The sequence below is a fragment of the Rhinopithecus bieti genome, unplaced genomic scaffold (genome assembly GCF_001698545.2).
Source record: "Rhinopithecus bieti isolate Rb0 unplaced genomic scaffold, ASM169854v2 scaffold_4709, whole genome shotgun sequence".
Taxonomy (NCBI): domain Eukaryota; kingdom Metazoa; phylum Chordata; class Mammalia; order Primates; family Cercopithecidae; genus Rhinopithecus; species Rhinopithecus bieti.
This window is the reverse complement of record NW_016805139.1, coordinates 226,901-249,348: the sequence shown is the minus strand read 5'-3', so window position 1 is coordinate 249,348 and position 22,448 is coordinate 226,901. Positions and strand designations below refer to the sequence as shown.

At 39.6% G+C, this 22,448-nt stretch overlaps 1 long non-coding RNA gene across 1 annotated transcript; it reads left to right on the top strand.

Moving 5' to 3' along the window:
- The first annotated feature begins 14,829 nt into the window (after positions 1-14,829).
- LOC108529183 (uncharacterized) lies at positions 14,830-20,905 on the top strand. The gene is made up of 3 exons (XR_001885428.1): positions 14,830-15,183; positions 20,375-20,507; positions 20,831-20,905. It is a non-coding gene; the product is annotated as an uncharacterized LOC108529183 (long non-coding RNA).
- Positions 20,906-22,448: the final 1,543 nt, after the last annotated feature.

The window sequence follows — 22,448 nt, the reverse complement described above, 5'->3', positions numbered from 1 at the left end:
AAAAGAAAAAAGCAAACAACCCCATCAAAAAGTGGGCAAATGATATGAACAGACACTTCTCAAAAGAAGACATTCATACAGCCAACAGACACATGAAAAAATGCTCATCATCACTGGCCGTCAGAGAAATGCAAATCAAAACCACAATGAGATACCATCTCACACCAGTTAGAATGGTAATCATTAAAAAAATCAGGAAACTACAGGTGCTAGAGAGGATGTGAAGAAATAAGAACACTTTTACACTGTTGGTGGGACTGTAAACTAGTTCAGCCATCATGGAAAACAGTGTGGCAATACCTCAAGGATCTAGAACTAGAAATACCATTTGACCCAGCCATCCCATGACTGGGTATATACCCAAAGGATTATAAATCATGCTGCTATAAAGACACATGTACACGTATGTTTATTGCTGCACTATTCACAACGGCAAAGACTTGGAATCAACCCAAATGTCCATCAGTGACAGACTGGATGAAAAAAATGTGGCACATATACACCATGGAATACTATGCAGCCATAAAAATGGATGAATTTGTGTCCTTTGTAGGGACACGGATGCAGCTGAAAACCATCATTCTCAGCAAATTATCACAAGAACAGAAAACCAAACACCATATGTTCTCACTCATAAGTGGGAATTGAAAAATGAGATCGCTTGGACACACGAAGGGGAACATCACACACCGGGGCCTATTGTGAGGAGGGGACGGGGGGAGGGATATCATTAGGAGATATACCTAATGTAAGTGATGAGTTAATGGTACAGCACACCAGCGTGACACCAGCGTGACACATGTATATATATGTAACAAACCTGCACGTTGTGCACATGTACCCTAGAACTTAATGTATAATAATACAAAAATTTTTAAAAAATACTAAAATTAAATAAATAATAAAAAAAAAGAAAAGAAAATAATATTCTTCTTTTTTTCTTTGAGACAGAGTCTCTATCACCCAGGCTGGAGTGCAGTGGTGCGATCTCGGCTCACTGAAAGCTCCACCTTCCAGGTTCATGCCATTCTCTTGCCTCAGCCTCCAGAGCAGCTGGGACTACAGGCACCCGCCACCACGCCTGGCTAATTTTTTGTATTTTTTTAGTAGAGATGGGGTTTCTCCGTGTTAGCCAGTATGGTCTTGATCTCCTGACCTCGTGATCTGCCCATCTCGGCCCCCCAAAGTGAGCCAACGCGCCCGGCCGAAAATAATACTCTTTAAGCATTTTTCCTTATAGAAAACTAGCAACTGAACTTTATAGTAAAGAAATTTATCTTTATTCATAGACTAGGTTAGGACATGCTCTCTTTCATTGCTTTGTACCCATTTTGTGTCTCTATATTCATGAGTGGGTTGAGAACAATAATAGTAACTACTTCATTAGGGCTGCTGTTATTTTAATAAATTAATACTTGACATTTATAACACTGGCACCTAGTACATTTTGAATAAAAATTATTATTATTATCTTGTTATCATTCCAATAATCTTTATGTCTTTAATCAGAAGTAAGCCTAAATAAGTCACCATTCTTTTAGAGGTACTGCTTTCATGCCTTTCCCACTTAGAAACAAAATCTCATCTGTAATTTTGAGGGGTATGTAATCTGCTGGTATACACCTAAGAACAGCACTTAATGTAGTTATTTACATAGAACTCTGTAAGACTTACAATAAACTGAAAATATTAGATGTTTTGAGAGGAGAGTTTCTATAATTTATTATGGAACATCATAATTGAGCATCTGGTATTGATTAATATTTCCAAATCTTCCCACAAGAAACTCATGAAAGCCTCTTAGACTATTCTCTGAGTGCTAGATTTCTCGTCTTGCATTCTTTATATTCTACCAACCTTCTTTATGCGAAATTAATTATTCACCTAGTACTCTAACACTATGTGTTCATGGCAGATTTTGTTTGTGGCATCTTAACTTGATTTTCACACTTTTCCTTATGTAAACTATACTTTCATGCTCTTCCATAGCCTGCAGTGGAAGACCATATCTATGTAGTTAATTATAAACTTGCACCAAGTTCACTGTCAGTAGAGTCTTTATACGTGGGTCCTCCTGACCACAAATTTATTGTTATACCAGAAGTTTCCTTTCTCTCCTGCTTGGGGCATTATGAAGGTATCAATGAAAGTGGTATAAACATATTGTTGTAATAAAGGTGTGTTTTTTGTATATGTTCATTGCTGAGGGGGGTTAGTTTGCTCCTAATTTCAGTCAAATTCCAGTTAGCGGGAACATAGATGTCATAAAATTTGCGTAATAACATCAAAATTTTGTCTTGCATACATGTAGGTTATATTTCTACACATTTCTGATTTTTTTAAAAAAATGTGTGGGTATATTGTAGTTGTACATATTTATAGAATACATGAGATGTTTTGATATATGCATGTAGTATGACATAAACACATCATGGAGAGTGAGGTATCTGTTCCCCTCAAACATCCTTTGAGTTACAAAGAATACACTCCAATTACATTCCTTATTTTAAAGTGTGCAATTAAGTTATTATTGACTATAGTTACCCAGTTGTGCTATCTAATAGCAGGTTGTATTCATTCTTTAACTATATTTTTGTGCACATTAACCATCCACACCTTCCCCATCCCCAGCCTCCCACTATCCTTCTTAGCCTCTGGTAACCATCTTTCTACTCTCTATGCCATAAATTCAATTGTCTTGATTTTGAGATCCCACAAATAAGTGAGAACATGCAATGTTTGTAGTTCTGTGCCTGGATTATTTCATATACTATAATGATCTCCATTTCCATCCATGTTGTTACAAATAACAAAATCTCATCCTTTTTTACAGTTGAATGGTACTCCATGGTGTATGTGTACCACATTTTCTTTATTCAGTTACTTGACGGACACTTAGGTTACTTCCAAATCTTAGCTGTTGTAAGCAGTGCTACAACAAACATGACAGAGCAGATATCTCTCTGATATACTGATTTCCTTTCTTTGGGAGTATATATCCATCAGTGGGATTGCTGGATCACATGGCAGCTCCATTTTTAGTTCTTTGAGGAACCTCCAAATGGTCCTCCATAATGGTTGTACTAATTTACATTCCCATCAACAGTGTTTCAGGGTTCTCTTTTCTCCACGTTCTTGACATCATTTGTTATTGTCTTTTGGATATAAGCCATTTTAATTGGGGTGAAATGATATCTCATTGTAGTTTTGATTTGCAGTTCTCTGATGATTAACGATACTATGTAGTTATTATTTTCAATGGGTTCATTGTTTAGTATTTCTAGTTAGGATAACAGTAGCTTACACACCACAGTTACAAGGTTAATACATTCTGTGTTTTTCTGTATACTTACTATTACCAGTGAGTCTTGTACCTTTAGGTGGTTGTTTATTGCTCATTAATGTCCTTTTCTTTCTGATTGAAGATCTCCCTTTAGCATTTCTTGTAGGACAAGGCTGGCATTGATCAAATCCCTCACCTTTCATTTGTCTGGGAAAGTCTTTGGTTCTTCTTCGTGTTTGAAGGATATTTTTCACTGGATATATTAATACTATGCTTGGACAAAGTTTTTTATTTTCTTCATCACTATAAACATGTCATACAACTCGCTCCTGGCCTGTAATTGGTTTCCACTGAAAAGTCCGCTTCAAGAGGTATTACAAATCCATTGTATGTTATTTGTTTCTTTTTTCTTGCTACCTTTAAGGATCCTTTCTTTATCCTTGACCTTTGGGAATTTCATCTGTGGCCACCACCACTATGACTGTGCTGGGTCAAACCTAAAGCCAGCAGAGCACTGGGTCTTACCCAAAGCATGCTGTAACCACTCCCTCACTACTGCCTCTTTGCTCATCACCCTGGTGCTCTACAATCATCAGGTTGAAAAACTAGCCAGGACTGTGTCCTTTCCTTTAGGGCGGTGAGATCTCCTTGGCCCTGGGTGGGCCCAGAAATGCCATTTAGAAATCAGAGACTAGGGTAAAAAACCTTAGAAGTCTACCTGGTGTTCTACTGCATTGTTGCTGAGCTGGCACTCAGACCACAAGACCCTGACGTTTCCACTATTTCCTCCCCTTTCCAATAGCAGAAAGGCCTTACCCCTTAGCCCCACTGCCACCACAGTCCATGAGGAGTACTCCCAGACTACCACAGATATTCCCTTAAGGCCCAAAGGCTTTAAGTCACCTAGTGGTGAGTGCTGTCTGGCCTGTGACTTCAGGGCAATGGGTTCCCCTCTGGCCCAGGGTAGGTCTAGAATTGCCATACAAGTCAGGTCCTGGAATTGGGGACCCCAAGAACCCACTTGGTGCTCTACCCCTCTGTGGCTGTGCTGGTACCTAAAGTACAAGACAAAGTCCCCTTTACTTTTCTCTCTGCTTTTCTCATGCAGAAGGATTTTTTTTTTTCCTTTAGCCACCACAGCTGGTAACGTGCTGAGTTTCACCTGAAGCCAGCAAGTCTCAGTGGCTCACTAAGGCCAGCGATATAGTACTTGGATATCACTGCTAGTTATTCAGGGTCTGAGGGTGCTTCAGTTAGCAGGCGATAAATGCTGCCAGGACTGGGTCCTTTTCTTCAAGCCAGTGAGTTTCCTTCTTGCCCAGGGCATGTCTGGAAATGTTTTCCGGGATCTACAGCCTGGAATACAGGCATCACAACTCTGACTGGTGCCCTATCCTGCTGTGGCTAAGCTGATATCCTAGGTGTAAGACAAAGTCCTCCTGACTGACTCTTCCCTTTCCTCTCCCTAAGCGGAAGGAAGGGGTCTCTTTTGGAGCTACGAGATGTGGAGCCTGGGCTAGGGGAGGGGTGACATCAGCACTCCCTTGGCTGCCCCAGCTGGTGTCTCAGCAGTTTGCTTGCCCTCCCCGCAACTCCCCCCGCCCCCACCCCCAGTCCACTGTCTTTGGGCGTAGTTCAGCAATAGGACTCCCCTAAGAGTTGCAGTCCTTATGGCCTAGACTGCCTTTCAAATTTCCTTGGAGACACAGAGTGCTGTAGCCCTCAGTGCTAAGGTTTGCAGACACTCAAGTTTGGACCATGGGGATCCAGGATTCCCCTTTGGCTGGAGCTGGTTTAAATACTCCCTCCATGTGTGGGCATCAGCTGAGTTTGGTTCCCTTTCCCTTAATGCTCTAACAGGACAGCCCTGAGTTCATTGCCTCACAATAGCTGTGCTCTTCCTCCCCAGCACCCAGAGATGCTCTCTGCCAGGTTGGGGGTGGGGTGGGGTGAGGTGTAGCCTCAAGGATTCAGGACTGTTTTTTCTATCTCTTCAGTGTCATTTTCAGTGATCTAAAGTTAAAACCAAGTATTGTGAGTACCCACCTTTTTTTATTTTTGTGAAGGTGTTTGTGTGTGTAGATAGTTGTTAACTTGGTGTCCTTGTTGGGGAAATTATCGATGCAAATTTCTATTCCACCATCTTGCTCCTCTTCCCATTTCAGATTTTTTGTCACATTTTTTAGGATATTCGATTATAATTTATCTATCATAGCTCATTTATATTATTTATTCATTCAAAATATATACTTCACTATTAACTAAGGCAGACATGGCTATTGTTCTCATAGATCACTTAATTTAATCATGAAGATTCTGGTATGGTGTTACGAAATGGATCTTACTTTACCTTGACATAGTTTGGGTTTAATATGAGTGTGCTTCTAGATAATTTGAAAATACTTAATTAGCTGCAGAGGGATAGATTTCTGTTCTAAAATTTATTTTAAATATCTCTCAAAACTGAAGAATTATGCTATTGTTATCCAGGCTTCTAGCTACCTGGCATCTTACCCTGTATAAACTGCAGATTGTAGAGTGTAGGGTCTTGTTCATTGACTCCTGCCTCTTTAGGGAAGAGTCTTAAACAAACATTTCTAAACTTATGTGCTTTTCTCCTTTAAAATGTACTCACAGAATTAGATATTGACATTAAGTAATATTTACCATTTAAATATTCAAATTCTATATTTAGAGAAACCTGTGTTCTTTTGCTCTACTTTCAAAAAAAGACATCTCCATATGCAAGCTAATGGGCTAACTTCATTCATTTGGAATGCTGAGGTTGAATACATTTTTAGCTACTTTACCTAATAAGGTAAACCATTCAGATTGGGTCATTTCAACTAAGCTTGGAGAAGAATCTCAGATTTGGTTTCCTAGTGCCAGAAGACTTTCAAACCACAATCAAAGGCATGCAATCAATAATATATTACAAATCCAGGATGACATGTCATCAGGATATGTTTATCACTCCATAAGAAAAATATGTAATACTAACTTCTGAAATTGCAGTGTTTCATTATAACTGTCAGTTGCCAAAGATTACAAAAGCTGTTTCTGTAAAAGCATCATAATCTAATTGCTCTTATGGTCTATTAACTCTGGGTGTACATCTTTAAATACTCAATTGCCTTTTGGAAGTGAAGGTAAAATTTGAACTCAACTTTAAGGACAAGTTCTAAATTTAGCTCTTCCTTAGTAGAAAAGCTCATTTTCAGTGATTCCTGTCTTTCGACACTTTGTAGGACATACTACGTTTTCACCATTATTTTATTCCAAGATTTATTTCAAACAGGCAATAGTAGTATATTAATTTGTTTTCACACTGCAAATAAAGACATACCCAATACTGGGTAATTTATAAAGAAAAAGGTTTAATGGACTCACAGTTTCATATGGCAATCATGATGGAAAGCAAAGGAGAAGCAAAGGCACATCTTACACGGCAGCAGGCAAGAGAGCTTGTGCAGGGGAACTCTCATTTATAAAACCATCAGATCTCATGAGACTTATTCACTACCACAAGAACAGTATGGGGGAACCACCTCCATCATTCAATTATCTCCACCTGGCCCTGCCCTTGACACAAGGGGGTTATTACAATTCAAGGTGAGATTTGGGTGGGGATATGGCTAAATCATACCAAGTAGGGTACATATTTCAGAGAATTATATCCTCTGACTATCTAACTTTCTGTTAATGATGAAGTTCTGTTGCAAGTTCCCATGATAAGGTATATTCAATGGCTTGAATGGTCTCCTTCATACAGAGTAATTATCAAAATTTTAAAATAGTATTTATAATTTAATATTAGAAAACATCCAAGGCCTATTGTAAAATGCATAGGGAAATGTTATGTCTTAAAATAGAACTTAAAGCAAGAAAGCTTAGTAAATAATATCTAGATATAAAATCCTAGAAATAATTGTCTTCAATACATATGTTAATTATAAGGTTTCATTCACAGGAAGATATATCAGCATATATATATATACACACACATACACTCCAATGCTGGAGATTTATAGTTAAAGTAAAATATGGATGTATTTGGTCTTGATGAAATAGAAGGCAACTTCCCTTTGAATAGAAGTAGAGATGGTAGACATCTGCTCCCTTTTAAGGTCTGTTTGTCAAGGTTGTTACAGAAGTTTACACCTCTCTGCCTGCCCATACTTTCTCAGTCAATAGCTGTTTTAAGATTATAGTATCTATTAAGGTTGGAACCTGTTGAATTTGGGACTGGAGTCTTTTAATCAATAGACTATCACAATTATAACATTTTTGCTTCAACTAAATAAAAAATTTACATTTTCTTTATAATTTTTGATATAGATAAGATTCTCACGTTCTTCAGTCAAGTTTTGTTCCAAAGATTCTGAGAGATTGTCTTATTAAACTTGTGAGGCAACTTTGTATTTATAGAAGTAAAGATCCCTATGATAAATTATATTCTCTAGATCCACTTTGATGTTGGTAGAATGTTTTTTATATACCCAATGACTCTTAAGTCTGTTATCTTCAGACAGTTGTTCAAATATTCAAATAAAATTTCAATCTCTTTCTTTGAAGTCACTTTCTTTCCATCATTAATTCTCTTGTCTAATTGACCAGAAACACGGGTTAGTAATAGTGTGCTGCAGATGGGAAGGCAGGGGAAGATGGTGGAATCAAAACCTCCACAATTAATCCCCTAACAGGGACACTAATTTAACAACTATCTACACAGAAATAACAGCTTCATAAGAACCAAAAATAAAGCAAGCTCTAATAGAACCTTGTTTTATCTTCATTTTGCTGAAAGAAGCACTGAAGTGTTCAAAAAAACACTACTGAATCACCACCACCACCCCACACCTATTCCATTGTGGTAGTGGTGTAGTGTGGAGAGTATCTCTGAGCACTAGTGGAAGGAGAGTACAGCAATTGTGAGACAGTAAACTTAGGGCTATCCTGTTAAAGCGGAAGGGAAAACTGGACAAAACTCAGCTGACTCCTGCCCACGGAGGAAGCTTCTAAATCATTCTTAGCCAGAGGGGAGTCACGGATCTCAGCTATCTGACTTGATTTCACACAAACTTTGCCACCATGGGCTAAAGAGCTCTGATCTCTACGTAAACTTGAAAGGTAGTCTAGGCCGTAAAGACTGAAACTCATAGGCAAGTGCTAGTGGGCACAGAGACAGTGGACTGGGGAAGCATGTGACCTAGTAAGACACCAGCTTGGGTGGCTAAGGAAGTGTTGGGATCACACTTATCCTAAACCCAGGCTGCATAGCTCACAGCTCCAAAAGAGACGACTTTCTCCCACTTACATAGAGCAGAGAGAAGTGTGGGGAAGACTTTGTATTGCATCTAAGACACCTGCTCAGCCACAGCAGTATAAGACAGCAGTCAGAGTCATAAAGTTTGTGTTCTAGGCCTTAGCTCCAGGATAACATTACTAGACATGCCTTGGGCCAGAAGAAAACTCACTGTCTTGAAGGAAAGGTCCAAAATCTGCCAGCACTCATCACCTGCTAACTGAAGAGCCCTTGAGCCCTGAATAATCAACAGTGATACCCAGATACTACACAGGTGGCCTTGGGTGAGTCTCTGAGACTTGCTGACTTCAGGTGAGACTCAGCACATTACCAGCTGTGGTGGTTATAGGAAAAGAGTCCACTTGAGAAAATTACAGTGAAGGTAAAGGGAACTTTGTCTTGCACTATAGATACCAGCATAACCACAGTGGGGTAGAACACCAAATGGGCTCTTGAGGTCCCCAATTCCAGGACTGGACTCTTGGACAGCATCTCTGAACCTGCCCCAGGCCAGAGGAGAGCCCACTGCCCAGAAGGGTGAGTCTCAGGACAAGCAGCATTCAGCACAAGCCTACTTAGGAGCCCTTGGGTCTTAAGGGAGTATCTGTGGTAGTCTGGCAATATTACTTATGGCTGGTAGTGGGTGAGGCTCTTCTACCTTTGGAAAGGGGAGGGAATGGTGGGAAGGACTGCTTCTTGTGGTAAGAGTTCTAGCTCAACAGCAGTTCAGTAGAACAGAAGGTAGACTGCTAAGGTTTTTGACCCTTATTTCTGACTTCTGGATGGCACTTCTGGACCTACCCCGGGCCTAAGGGGAACTTGCTGCCCTGGAGGAAAGGACACAGGTCTGACTGGCTTTGCCACATGCTGATTGCAGAGTGTCAGGGTGTTGAGTGAAAATGTGTAACAGTAAGGGATTAGTTACAGAAGGCCTTGGTGAGGCCCAGGACTATGCTGACCCCAGGTCTGACCCGGTGCAGTCATAGTGGTTGTGACCACAGTGGGGCTTATGTCACACCACCCTTAGGTTTAGGTGGCTCAAAACAGAGACCCATATCTGGAGGAAGTGTCTATTCCAGTGAGGAAAAAACTCTGCCCTTTCCATGATGGAAGAGGTCCAATATAATCAACCTGCCACTATGTGGCAGGCTGATCACCCCAAGGAATGGTGCCATATTGAGGGCTCAGTGTTTGTTTCTGTTGCTGGCAAATTGGGCCCTTAGCAGTGGCTGTAGCCAGGTCACCCTTTGTGAGTGGTAGTTTATGTTGCTGAGCCCATGTGTAACCTCCATCCCTACCACCATGACCACTTTGTTCATGGGCCCTTGGGCAATGACGGGGTGGCTGCGGAAAGAGGCTGAATGGTGTCCACAGAAAGGGTCATCTTATCCACTTAATTGTTAAAATCCTCCTCTGCTGAAGTCACCCATTGGTGAGCACTCACACAGGATACAACGATCTCCACAGTTTTTGACCACTCAGAGAAGCCCATCCACATACCTGTTCCCCAAATCTCTTTGTCACCAACTTTCTAATCATGCTTCTTCCAAGTCTCTGACCATCCAGCCAAACCATTGGCCAGAGTTCATGAATCAGTATATAATCTCACATCTGGCCATTTCTCCTTCCATGCAAAGTGCACAAACAGGTGCACTGTTTGAAATTCTGCCCACTGGAAAGATTTCCCTTCATCACTGTCCTTTGGGGATATCCTAGAAAGGGGTTGTAGTTCTGCAGCTGTCCACTTTCCGGTGGTGCCTGCATATTGTGCAGAATCATCTGTGAAGCAGGCCCTAGTCTTCTCTTCCTCTGCCAACTGATCATAGGGAACTCCCCATGAGGCCATCAGTGCAGGCTGGGGGAGAGAAGACAAGGTGGCAGGAGTGGAGACCATGGGCATTTGAGTTACTTTCTTATGTCACTTACTTGTGCCTTCAGGATCTGCTCGAGCCCGATCATGTATATATCACTTCCATTTGATGATGGAATGCTGCTGTGCATGACCCACCTGATGGTTCGATGGGTCAGAAAGCACCCAGTTCATGATAGGCAGTTCAGGTCATATGGTGACTTGATGACTCATAGTCAAACGTTCAGTTTCCATCAAAGCCCAGTAACAGGCCAAAAGATGTCTCTCAAAAGGAGAGTAGTTATCTTCAGAAGATGGCAGCACCTTGTTCCAAAATCCTAGAGGCCTCTGCTGTGATTCACCTGTCAGGGTCTGCCAAAAGCTCTGAACAGCATCTCTATCTGCCACTGATACCTCCTTGGATCTGCTGACTCATACGGCCCAAGTAGGAGAGCAGCATGCACTGCAGCCTGGACCTGTTGCAGAGCCTTCTCCTGTTCTGGACCCCCCTCAAAACTGACAGGCTTTCAGGTGAATTGATAAATGGGCTGGAGTAACACACCCATATGAGCAATGTGTTGGGTCCAAAATCCAAATAGGCCCACTTGGCATTGCACCTCTTTCTTGATTGTAGGAGAGGCCAAATGAAGCAACTTATCCTTCACCTTAGAAGGAATATCTCGACAGGCCCCACACCAGTGGATCCCTGGAAATTTTACTGTGGTAGAAGTTCCCTGAATTTTAGTCAGATTTATTTCCCATCCTCTGGCATACAAATATCTCACCAATAAGTCCAGGGTGTTTGCTACTGCTTGTTCACTGGATCCAATCAGCATAATGTCATCAGTGTAATGGACCAACGTGATGTCTTGTGGAAGCAAAGAGTGATCAAGATCTCTCTGTATAAGATTATGACACAAACTCAAAAGTTGATATGCCCCTGAAGTAGGACAGTATATGTTATTGCTGGCCTTACCAGCTGAAGGCAAATTGCTTCTGATGGGCATTATGGACAGGAATGTAGAAAAAGTCATTTCTCAAGTCAGTGGATGCATACCAGGTACCAGGAGATGCATTCATTTGCTCAAGCAATGAAACCACATCTGATACAGCAGCTGCAATTGGAGTCACCACTTGGTTAAACTTACAGTAACCCACTGTCATTCTTCAAGATCCATCTGTCTTCTACACAGGCGAAATGGGAATGTTGAATGGGGATTTGGTGGGAATCACCATCTCTGTGTCTTTCAAGGCCTTGATAGTGGCACTAATCTCCGCAACCCCTCCAGAGATGCAATATTATTTTTGATTTACATTTTTCCAGGTAGAGGCAGCTCTAATGGCTTTCATTTGGCCTTTCCCACCATAATGGCCCTCATCCTACCAGTCAGAGATCCAGTGTTGGGGTTCTGCCAGCCGCTAAGTATGTCTATGCCAATTATGCATTCTGGCACTGGGGAAATGACCACAGGATGAGTCTGGGGACCTACTAGACGGACTATACATTGAACTTGATCTAAAACTACATTATTTACCTGACCTCCATAAGCTCCTGCTTTAACTGGAGGACCACAATGACATTTTGGGTCCCCTGGAATCAATGTCAGCTCAGAGCCAGTGTCCAGTACTCCCTGAAGTATCTGATCATTTCCCTTTTCCCAATGCACAGTTACCCTGTTAAAAGGCCAGTGGTCTCCTTGGGGAAGGATGGGAGAAACATTCATTACATCAATTGTTGGTAATGTAGTGGGGTCCTTCCTCACAGAGACCTGGCCTTCCCTTCACTCAAGGAGTTCTGGGTCTGTAAACTGGTTCAAGTCTGGAAATTGACTAAGGGGCCTTGATTATCTGTTTTTATAATTCAAATTAGTCTTTTGTTCAGTTGACCTAGAAGTTTTCTGTTTATGTAAATTAAGTAGGAGTGCAGTAGGCTTCAATCAATTTCACTTCTAGGAACATTGTGATTAATTAGAAAAGGCCAGAGGTCTACAGGAGTCAGACTATTGTGATTGGTATTTGGCCTCTGCTATCCTTTACCATAGCTATGCCCACCTTGCCTTTCATGGTTGAGTGCTGCCACTTGGCTCCTGACACCTCAAGATCCAGTTCCCACTCTATTTAAATTTTGTAGTTGAGTGACTGTGGTTTCCACTCTCAGATCTGACATACAGAGAAGAGCAATTACAGGGCTCGTCACAGATACAGGTGTTGCCTTCACAAATCTATTTCTCAAGGCACTGGTCAAGGGGATATTTTCTGAACCCTCCCAGCTGGGATGAGTAAGTCTAAAGTAAGTAATTCAATCCACTATCCCAATGTCCATAAGCCTTTGGATCCCTGCCTCTACATTAAACCAATGGAGATCAGGCATTTCCAGCTTGCTCATAGTGGGCCATCTTTTAATCCATATTTCAACTAACCAAGCAAATAAACTATTAGAACTTTTTTAACTCCCCAAGCTGCGACATTAAAAGCAGAATCCCTACTTAGTGGACCCAAATCAATAAATTCTGCCTGTTTCAACTCTGTGTTCCTTTCACCATTATCCCACACACTTAATATCCATTCCCATGCCTGTTCTCCAGATTTCTGTTCATATATATTAGAAAACTCAAGCAGTTCTTTTCAAGTGTAGCACACCTGCTCACGGGTCACACTCTGAACATCACTTCTAGGGGCCTGCTGGGATGTTAGTCTACTTCTAGGTCTAGAAGCAAACAGGGATGTTTGGGGTGGCTCCTGAGGAGAATCAACATTATCTTGTCTGGCAACTGCCTCATGGGAGGCCATCACTGGCAGTGCAGGGTTTACCTCAGACAGATGTGGAAAGGCTGATGGCAGCATGAGTCGGGGAGGGGATATTGCCACTACTGGGGATGGGGTAGCTGTTTCTTCTGGTGAAAAAGTTTCATCAGAGTTTACAAACTCAGTGTCCCCAGCTTCATCAGGGTCCTCCCGCAGGTCCCCATTCCAAATTACAGGGTCCTATTCTTTTCCAATCAATGCCTTCACTTTAACAGTGGACACCTGGCAAGGCTATTCATGCACCTCTAGTTACAGGTCCGCCACTCGCATGATAAGAACTTGTGTCTGTTTTTCCACAATTTCAGCTCTTTCTCTATGGGAGATAAGACTCTCACTCAGGGCAATGTTAGCAGATTTGAGGCTCAGTATCTGCTTCTGAAGCTGGGATATAGAATCTCTGAGTTCATTATTTTCTTTGATCACTTTGTCCAGTGAACTCAGGCGCACCAACTAGCTTCATTATGTTCCTTGGTTCTCCACATATGGTCACATGTATTGTGTATAGAGTCACTAAACTCCTTGCCTTTCATGAGCAATGAATCAGGAGTGTCAAATGCATTTATTTTGCATAACTCTCTATATCATTTAGACCAAGGACTATCAGTGTTCTCCATACGATTAGAAGTAGAGTCCTTAGCGTTTTTGGATGTAATCATATTAAGCAGCCAACTCCAGAAACCCCAAAACCAACAAAAGAGCTCCATCCTTAATATTCTGTTCCTCTAAACCACTCCTGGTACCAAAATCTGTATTAGTCAGGGTTCTCTTGAGGGACAGAACTATTGGAATGTGTATGTGTGTGTGTGTGTGTATATATATATATATGTGTGTGTATATATATATATATATATATATATATATATGGAGAGAGAGAGGCACAGAACTGTGTGTGTGTATATATATATACATAGAGAGAGAGAGAGCGTGCAAATGGAATATAATATATATAATTATGCACTAATTGATATATACACTAATATATAATATAAATTTATTAAATATTAACGATCACAATGTCCCACAATAGGCTATCTGTAGGCTGAGGAGCAAGGAGAGCCAGTCCTAGTTCCAAAACTGAAGAACTTGGAGTCGAATGTTTGAGGAAAAGAAGTATCTAGTATGGGAGAATCATGTAGGCTGGAAGGCTAGGGCAGTCTCTTCACATTTTTCTGCCGAATTATATTCTAGCCAATCTGGCAGCTGGTTACACTGTGCCCACTCATATTAAGGGTAGGTCTGCCTCTCCCAGCCCACTGACTCAAATGTCAAATCTCCTTTGGCAACACCCTCATAAACACACCCAGGATCAATACTTTGTATCCTTTAATCCAATGAAGTTGACACTCAGTATTAACCATCACACATGATATTCTACATATCATTGACTCTGACCAAGGCACTCACTTTACAGCCAAAGAAATATGGGAGTGGGCTCATGCTCATGGAATTCACTGGTTTTACAATGTTCCCCATCATCTTGAAGCAGCTGGACTAATAGAACAGTGGAATGGCCTTTTGAAGTCACAATGCCAACTAGGTGACAAACACTTTGCAGGGCTGGGACAAAGTTCTTCAGATGGCTATGTGTGCTCTGAATCAGCTTCCAATAGATGGCAGTGTTTCTCCCATAGCCAGGATTCACAGGTCCAGGAATCAAGGGGTGAAAGTTGAAGTGGCACCACTCACCATCACCACTAGTGACCCACTAGCAAAATTGTTGCTTCCTGTTCTGCTGGCCTTGAGGTCTCAATTCCAGAGGGAGGATTGGTGCCACCAGGAGACACAACAATGACTCCATTAAACTGGAAGTTAAGAATGTTACCTGGCCACTTTGGGCTTCTCCTACCTGTAGGTCAAGAGGCTAAAAAGGGAGTTACAGTGTTGGCTGGGGTGATCACCTGGAATATCAAGATGAAATCCGTCTACTACTCCACAATGGAGGTAAGGAAGACTATGCATGGAATACAGGAGATCCCTTAGGGCATCTCTTAGTGTAACCATGTCCTTATGATTAAGGTCAATATGAAACTACAACAGCCCAATTCAGGCAGGACTACAAATGGCCCAGACCCTTCAGAAATGAAGGTTTGGGTCATTTCACCAGGTAAAAACCCATGACTTGCTGAGATGCTTGTTGAAAGCAAAGGGAATACAGAATGGGTAGTAGAAGAAGGTAGTCATGAATACCAGCTACAACCACGTGAGCAGTTGCAGAAATGAGGATTTTGATTGTCATGAGTATTTCCTCCTCCTTTTGTTAAGAACATGTTTGTGCATGTATACACTCATACTAAGAAAATATCTTCATTTTTCTTTTTTTATCATGTGACATATGATTTATTGACTTTATATCAACATTTAAATGTTGTTAACTTTATGTAGTAGCATTTGGGTTGGGGATTGGCGCGTTTCTGGTCATATGAAAGATAGCGATATTTTGTTAGGCATAATTATGACCTTATTATTGTCTTTATTTGAAGATTATGTCTGACTTCAGGACATGTGTATGGGTTCAAGTTGATGGGGGTAGATTTGTGATGGTTAATATTGAGTGTCAACTTGATTGGATTGAAGGATGCAAGGGTGTTGCCAAAAGAGATTAACATTTTAGTGTCTGAATGTGTCTGCAAGGGTGTCTGTAACATTTGAGTCAGTTGACTGGGAGAGGCAGACCCACCCTCAATGTGGGTGGGCAGTAAGCACCATCTAACCAACTTCCAGCACAGCTTGGAGAAAAGCAGGCAGAGGAACGTGGAAAGATTAGACCTGCTGAATCTTCTTGTCTCCATCTTTGTCCTGTGCCGGATGCTGCCTGCCCTTGAACGTCAGACTCCAAGTTCTTCAGCTTTTGGATTCTTGGACCTACCCCAGTTGTTTGTCAGGGGCTCTTGGGCCTCTGCCCATAGAATGAGGGCTACACTGTTGACTTCCCTACTTTTGATGTTTTGGGATTTGGACTGGCTTCCTTTCTCCTTAGCTTGCATATAGCCTACTGTGGGACTTTACCTTGTGATCAAGTAAATACTCCTTAATAAACTCCCTTTCATATATACATCTATCCTATTAGTTCTGTCCCTCTAGAAAACCCTGACTAATACAGGTAGGTAGGCATGCAGGTAGGTAGGTAGGTAGATAATAGATAGATATAGATAGATAGATAGATAGATAGATAGATAGATAGATAGATAGATAGGATTTATTAGGAGAATTGTCTCATGGGGTCATGGAGGTTAAGAAGTCCCAAGATAGATCATCTGCAAGGTAGAGAACCAAGGAAACCAGTTGTATGACTTAGTCCAAGTCCAAAAGCCTTACAATGAGGGGAACAAGCAGTGTAACTATCAGTCTGTGGCTGAAGCCCTGAGAAACCAGTGGGCAGCTGGTGTACATTCTAGAGTCCAAAGGCTGGAACGCCTTAAGTTCTGAGGTCCCAGAGCAAGAGAAGAAGAGTGCCCTAGCTCCAGAAGAGATATGATTTGCCTTTCTTTTGTTTTTTTGTTTGTTTGTTTGTTTTATCTGGGCCCTAAGCAATTGAATAGTGCCCACTCATATTGAGGGTAGCTCTTCCTTACTCAGTCTACTGATTCAAATGCCAGTCTCCTCCAGAAACCCTTTCACAGACACACTCAGAAATAATGCTTTACCAGCTCTCTGGGTACCCCTTAATTCAGTAAAGTTGACAACTAAAATTAGCCATCAAATATGACAAGAGATTATATCATTAAAACTGGAGTTGGAGGTTGCAAGGGAGTGAGAAAACAGTTAAGAGTCCAGGCCACTTAATCTTCCTCTTTTTATGACCATGAAACATAAACAGGTATGACATACACAAGGTCTAAGCACAAGTTTTAAGAAACATCTAAACTTACAATAATTCTCTTACTCTTTTCTGTTTCCACATAGGAACTGTCCCTTTAGCTTGAGCTCTGGAATGGAAAGACATTCAGTGGAGTGACAGCAGTTAACCCACAGCCACTGACACCAAAAACAATAAAATAATGACTATAACAATTTTGATAGGTAAACCTATCAGTATGTTTACAGCTTTTTGTTGATGGTGGGGAGGGAAATGAAATGTAGGGTAGAAGCTAAAATAGAAGATTGACAACTTCTCTAAGACAAATTATAGCTATAAAATTTTTATGAAAGCAAAGCATAAGGGTCCTGCTAAGAATCATGTTTATATTTGCCATAAAATCACTCCTATAATCAACTTTAGAATTGTGAATTCAGGAATTTTTCTTCTGAGAGACCTCATTACCTCTTTATAGTCCCCAAGGAGTATGTATTACTCTTCTGCTTTTTAGCCCTTGCTAAAAATCCTAAATGATATGGCCCTTCAAGCCAATCACTCTCAGACTATTTCTTGCCCATTATCATCATGTCTCGACCAAAAACTAATTGAATGTCTGTCACATTCACTCAGGAAGTAAGTCACTGTTTTATTTCTATGGAGCCAAAAGTCTAAAAAGTAAAAGTATAGACATGGAAATTTAATATTTGCTGCTGAATCAATAGGAAAGAACTAGATTCTTGAACTTCTGTTTTCTATTGAACATTTCCACCCTACATTGTGCTGCACAGTTGATCATCATATGCCTGTGTGCAGAATCAATCCTGGCTAAAAAAGTGAGCACAGCTCTGATGAAATACATATAAAATAGATAATCTACATTTTGAAACTATAACAATTTCTCGATTATTTATTTATTAACACATACCCATTCGTTTTTTAATAGTGTAAGGCATTGCTTTGAATGATTTTGGAGACGCAAAGATAATCAGAACCAAGCCCCTTTAATAGGAAGATTTTATCCTATTGTAGGCAGATAGGCAATATCCATTTTGGCTTGCTTATTTCTGCAGTCACCAGTCAGAACTTGAGTGATTGTATGTACAAAATGTTTAAAAGCACATTACTTTTTAAATAGTCCTCTGGGCTAATTATGTATGACCCTCTATATGTGTAGTTCACCTATGAGTATGGCAAGTAGTGCAGAGAAGATATCCTACTTACTTAAATGATGGGGTAAAATGTTACCAATGGAGATAAAGATAACAGATATAATAAAGTAATCATCAATCTGTGGTCAATAATTTGACAAATTCTATGAAAATGCAGAAACAGTTGGCATATTAGCTATGTAGAGTAGGCTAGCATGTATTAATCAGCAATTTTAACATTGAAAATTTTTGTGCTAAACCTTGTTCATCAAGTTCTGGTCTAGAGTTCTCTATCCTCTATGGTTGGGTCCATTTATAAGGTAGCAACATGGTCTTCAAGAATCTTGATGCTGCTTTCAGACAAGTCATTCAGTAGCTTTCACTAGGAAGAAAATTGTCAGAGACCTACTTTGGATAAATCAAATTACTCATCAATATAGTTCTTAAAAGTACATTTCCTAAAGATTATTTTCATCATTAATATATAAAAATGTATCTCCTACAATGTCACATAAGTGTATGTTACCATAAAACATCATTTTGCTTCTTTTAATAATTTTTATGTAAAAGTGCCTTTGATGAGAGTCTTTAAAAGAACACCCTTGTATCATGAAGGTTGTTATAACTAAAAGCCTTTTTATATATTATAAACGTCAGAATTAGCCTTTGAATTTTGGCAGAGAGGTACTATAACATTCTGGGCAGACACAGTGTTTACTGCATGCCTATGAACACAGGGTGGCTAAAAACCTTCTCAGGAAGCTCATATCCTGCCCAAAAGTCTTACAATTCTTTCTCTTTTGAAATTATGATGGAGTCAGCATCCAACAGGATTTAAATAACATCTTAAAATAAGGTTACCCCTAGGTGGCTAAGAATTCAGACACACAGGTATGTTGTTGAGTATAAATTTGACTTTAATGAAGGGCTTGAACCTAACATTTTGATGAAACACAAGTTTTATAACTCATATTTATCAGAAATGTTCAGAACAAACTTTATAGTGGTTTATTAAATTATTTGGGCAAATCCTCCACAGTTCACCTCCATATGGCAAAGAGATGCCTTTCATTCAATGAGAATAACTGATTAAACTCTTTAATCTTTATAATTGCATACTAAAGGCCCATTTAATCCTGCCTTTTAATAGGGACAATAACATTCCCAGCCCCAGCCTCTATCAAAATATGTAACTTTCAACTCCTGCTATCTAGATCATATTATAACCTCAGCAAGGAATGTTTTCCAGATCTGATTTCTAAGAAAATCATTAATTATAGTTGGTTGTAATTTTTTGTGAAAGGCAGTAGAAATAGAATATTATAAACCTTAAATAATTTCAATAAATATTGGTTAAAATGAAAGCCACAAATGACAATGACATTCAATATAAAATTTTAAAAATCAGTAAGACTGCTATTTCAAAGAACTATACCAGTCATTATTGTTTTATACAAAAGTAAGGGGAAAACTGGAGGGTATTTTCATACCAGTGTGCACACACTCTCCAGCTGGGGCAAAAGCGTTATTTTAAAATATATTTTGTTTTAGAATTTAGTTTTATATTTACAGAAAATTTGGAAGACTCATACAGAGATTTTCATATACTCTTTACTCAGGCAGTTTATCCTATAGTTAAGACATTACATTTCTGTGGTACATCTGACACAACCAAAGAGCCAATGTCAGTATATTACTGCGAACTAAACTCCACATTTTATTCAGATTTCACTAGTTTTTCCCTAATGTCTTTTTTTGTTCCAGGATACTATTCAGGACACTACATCATATTTAGTCATCATGTCCCGTTGACCTTCTCTCCCCCATGACAGTTCTGTCTTTGCTTGTCTTCGATGACCTTGATGGTTGCAGTGCTGTTTAGATATTTCGGCCCTCGATTTGGGTTTGTCTGATGCTGGATTGTGAGTTTTGTGAAGAGTGACCACAGAAATGAAGTTTCCATGCTCATCACATGTTCCTGGGGAGTACACAATATATAATATGACTAGCTTATCACTGGCTACATTAGCCTTCATTGCCTGGCTGATGTGTGGGTCAGGATTCTCTACTGTAAAGTTAAAAGTCTTATTTTTGATTTTAATTCTATACATGTTCTGTAGCAGCAGTTTGCACTCTTTTTGGCTGCCCCATTCTTTGAACCCTTTTCCTTTCATAAAATTTTTTTCAGTCCATGAGTTCTTGCCTTGCTGAGGCACAAGACCAGCAAGCCTTCCCAGCCTCCCTGTGGTTCCTTAAGCAGGAGGAGCTCTTGCTGTAGCGGTCAGAGCCACCCCGTCTCCAGATGCTGAGGCAGACATCAGGTAGGATCTACTCTGGTGAAGAGATGGCAGAGATAGCAAGCTATTGAGGCAGTAGTGACCAGAATGGGCTTATGTGTCAAAAAGCCTTAGGATACTGGTCTTGGCTTTCTCTGACAGACCAAAAAACTAATTCTATCCGAGTCTTTCTAACCACAGCAAAAGGCAGAGTTCTTCTACAATATGTTACTATTTATTTTTCAACATTGGGAAAATCTTAAAGTTGACGAATTACTTATGTTAAAAATTAAGTCAGAATGAAGTTAAGATTCACCTAATGATTATACTGTTCTTATACCCTTGCATCCCATTATCTTTCTTGACAGAGGAAAAGATGAAGTTGCACCTGGTACATGTGGGAGTGTGTCATACATGACACTATTATCTGGTGTGAATTAAAATGAAAAATATTTGAAAATTGATGGACCTCATCCTCTCCTTTATTTGTTTAAATTCTGTGTTGTTGTTGTTGTTGTTTTTCATAAAGATGACCAAATAAAGGTTTATACTTTTGGACCATATTACATTAGATTTTTCAGTAAGTCATTGTGACCAAATAATGTTTGAACTGTTACTATCTTCAAGCTTTGACAAAAACTTACTGTAAGTATTAGATGTACAGTTTTCATTTTGGCATTTTATGTTGCTCACACATTTTTATGAAAGGAGTACTCATTTTTACCTACAAAATTAAGAATAATTAAGAATAATCAAATTTGGTTTTCCTTGAAAATTGAATATATTTTTTGTCTCTAATCAAGGAACTGCCTTAGTGTATTAGTATGGTAAGTAATGCTAACCGTTGTAATAAACAAACTCAAAAATGTCTGTGGCTTAACACAATAAGTGTTATTTATCACTCACACAAGAGCCAGTGTGGGTATTTCTGGAACCAACGTGTGAATCGCCTTTAATGTGGTCATTCAAAAACCCAGACTCCTTCGAGTTTGTGAGTTCATCCTTCTTTAAATATTAGAGTTGGGAAAGAGTGAGAAAATTATGCATGAGAGACTTGTGTACCCTGGGTTTGGGAGTGGTGCACATCTCTGTGGCTCACATTTCCTTGATCAAGAATCAGTTATGTGGCTACCATAACTGCAAGGAGAGTGGGGAATACAGCTTAACCATGTGTCCAGGAGGAAAGGAATTAGGTGTTGGTTTATGCCATATTTGCTTCCTTGACATTACAAGTCAGGTTTTATGCCTTATCATGTCTTTTTGATGGTACCAATTGCCATTCTTAGTATATCTTTTTCTCTCAATTTTCAGATTTTCTTTTCAACGTAGTTATGATATATTCTATGTATCTATTTTGCTATTTTGTTATTTTTTGGCAAAGAAATGAGAAATAAATAAATTCAATATGCTCTAAAGAAGTTAATTTATGCAACATTTCAACTGCAGAAGTGTTTTGTTTTATTTTCAAAATATTATCTTTCTTGTTCTCTAATATGCAATATGCTAAAATTAACAATCAACATGTATGCTGTTATTACACAATAAAAAATATTTGAATTAAAATGAAAAGTTTGGTCAGCAATCCATATATTAGACTATGTAAAGCCAAATATAACATTAGAAATATAGAAATAATAGTACTTCATTTTATAGACATATATTTTATCAAAGTAGTTTATATCTGGAATATGGATGATAAAAATTTACTTTCTATTAACTTTTTATTTATTTATTTATTTTTTATTATACTTTAAGTTCTAGGGTACATGTGCATAACGTGCAGGTTTGTTACATATGTATACTTATGCCATGTTGGTGTGCTGCACCCATCAACTCGTCAGCACCCATCAATTCATCTGGATTAAGAAAATGTGGCACATATACACCATGGAATACTATGCAGCCATAAAAAAGGATGAGTTTGCGTCCTTTGTAGGGACATGGATGCAGCTGGAAACCATCATTCTTAGCAAACTATCACAAGAA